At 22.5% G+C, this 2,914-nt stretch overlaps 1 long non-coding RNA gene across 1 annotated transcript; it reads right to left on the bottom strand.

Annotated features, from left to right (window-relative positions):
• Window positions 1–1,241: 1,241 nt before the first annotated feature.
• On the bottom strand, window positions 1,242–1,640 carry LOC131646296 (uncharacterized). Its single transcript, XR_009297399.1, has 2 exons — window positions 1,607–1,640; window positions 1,242–1,515 (listed from the first exon to the last, which is right to left on the bottom strand). It is a non-coding gene; the product is annotated as an uncharacterized LOC131646296 (long non-coding RNA).
• Between the last annotated feature and the right edge of the window lie 1,274 nt (window positions 1,641–2,914).

Below are 2,914 nucleotides of genomic sequence, written 5' to 3'. Positions count from 1 at the left end.
ATTTCTTTTACTTTCATTCTTTTATTAATTCTTCTCGAACCTAAATCCTAATCAACTCTTCCATTTTTGTTTGCAAAATATAATATTATTATCCAATCTCATTAATTTTTAATCTTATGTTTTTTTCATCATTTTTTACTTTATTATTTTATATTATAAACAATAATGACTAAATTTTTATTTATCATGTTATGCTTTATCATTTTTCACCTTATATTTTCAATTATCTTATTTTTACTATTTTAATCAATATTTTATTATTTCATAAAAAAGTAAGATATTTAATTTATGATATTTGTTTTATATATTTGAATCTGATTAAATCTTATAAATTGACCATGTTATTGATTTTTTTTAAATGATTTTAAAAGATATAATACATTAACTACAATTATGAATAATCTTATTACACATCAAATATGATTCATAAACTTTTAATTTAAATTAATGATAAAATTTGAATTTATTTTTACAAATATTTTTCACCATTTTATCTCACAACCCATTTGCATTATTATAGTCATGATATGACAAGCAATCCTCTTTCACGTGATGATGTAAAGTACGTAGCACTATAATATTTTGATGTATTAACATTAGTAAAATTTATGAAAGGCATGAGGTTAGAACTAACCAGAAGTGTTTTCCATATATATATATATATATATATATATATATATATATATATATATATATATATATATATATATATATATATATATATATATATATATTAAGTAGGAGGAATTTACAATAAGAGGTGAGAGGAACAAATATCAATAATTGAATTAATCAAAAGAGAAATATTAATTGTCTCATGAATATTTTAATAAATAATTTTTTCCAACAGAAAAAAAAATTGCCCGACAAAGTGCAAACAACAACTACATCAAAAGCAAAAAATAAAGTTTCCAAGAAGAAAAAAAAAACACCCAAGACAACAACACTACCCTAAATAACATAAACCATTAGAGAAAAACAAAGGATGACTCTACCTTTGGAGAATATCACAACTAAATCTCATAAAGAATATGAACACAAGCAATTAGAACAGAAATTATATCGCAACATTTTCGGTTTCTTTTACTTATGTGAGTTATATTAGTAGGTCACGCCTACAAGTTTAAAAAAGGCTTTTAATTGAGAATCCTATTGATTTAGAGAAATTAGGTTTAATGCGACAACTTCATGATTGCATATCATTCATGGCCAACACAAATTGTATAATATCAATAATTGACTTCAACATATAAGTACTGTTTTTTTATTATTAATCAAGAAACATAAATTGCTTTGATTGAGATTTATGCATGCAGGAACAATACAGAAACTAGGGACATTTGGGTGTTCCTCTCTTAGTTTTCTAGTTGTTGTAGCATGGACATTCTTCCTTATGACCAGATGTTCCAGATGGAACACAAAAACATTTTCCACCACAAGAAATTTTACAATAGTTTAGACATGCTTCCTTGTCCTTAGCTGTTGAGCAACGATTCTCACATTCCTTCTCACATCCTGAAAAAATTAATGTTTGAATTTGAATAAGATTAATAAATTAACATAGTTTTAAAAAAATAATAAAACAAAAATTAATTTAAATTACTACCTTCAGAATGAAGTGATCCTTCTCCACCTGCCTATAAAAAAAAAAGAAGTAAATATGGGTTAGTATATTAAGGGGAAAACAAATAACTCAATAAACAATTCTTGAGATTATTTGAAGCCATTGCCATTCATATCAAAAAACTCAAAGATTCATAATAGATGGAGAGATAGAATTGCTTACATAGGCATCTTGGATCACAGAAATGAAAACAATCATGAGAAGAAATGAACAAATGAATTTAGTCATTATGGTTTGTTTTGTGTTTCACTATTGTTCTTATGCATAGCCTCTTGTTGGGGGCAGAGCTATATAGAGGAAAATGATAACAAAATATAATTAAATAGACACAAAAAGAAATTCAATATATTATATATAAAATAATATATTTTATATATTAAAATAAAATTAATGATACATTTTATATATTAAAATAGACTTAATGATACATTTTATATATTAAAATACAATTAATGATATATTTTATATACTTTTTGTAAATGAAATTGTCACAAAAAATAATAAGTTTTTGACTATTGAATCAGCATTCATTACTTTTTTAATGCTGCAGACTACTCTTTGAATTTTCAAAAATATGTATTTATTATTTTCATTTTCTAAAATTAATTTATATATTTTATATTATTAAAAAAAATATATAAAATAAATTTAAATTATATCTATCATATAAGAAAATTGATAGTTTTAAAAATTTCAATTATGCTCTACATCTCATTTAGGTTGTCACATGGATGCTCTTATTGTACTTCTTTCATTTGTTACCTAATGTATAAGCTTATTCGTTATTTTTTATTTGCTTTCTACACTATTTTTTGAAACTGATATATCAAAGTCATAATATAATATTAATTATTTTTATTACCTTCTCAATAAAAGATTACCTAACCATATACTCAATCTATATACTACTTCTTATCTTTTTCATTATCTTTCTCAACCCTCTTATCTCTCTCTTATTCTCACTTCTCTCTCTTTATTTTCTCAATTTTATGCATTTCTTTTACTTTCATTCTTTTATTAATTCTTCTCGAACCTAAATCCTAATCAACTCTTCTATTTTTGTTTGAAAAATATAATATTATTATCCAATCTCATTAATTTTTAATCTTATGTTTTTTTCATCATTTTTTACTTTATTATTTTATATTATAAACAATAATGACTAAATTTTTTATTTATCATGTTATGCTTTATCATTTTTCACCTTATATTTTCAATTATCTTATTTTTACTATTTTAATCAATATTTTATTATTTCACAAAAAAGTAAGATATTTAATTTATGATATT

Source organism: Vicia villosa, linkage group LG2, assembly GCF_029867415.1.
Source record: "Vicia villosa cultivar HV-30 ecotype Madison, WI linkage group LG2, Vvil1.0, whole genome shotgun sequence".
NCBI lineage: Eukaryota > Viridiplantae > Streptophyta > Magnoliopsida > Fabales > Fabaceae > Vicia > Vicia villosa.
This window is presented reverse-complemented; position numbering and strand designations above follow the sequence as displayed.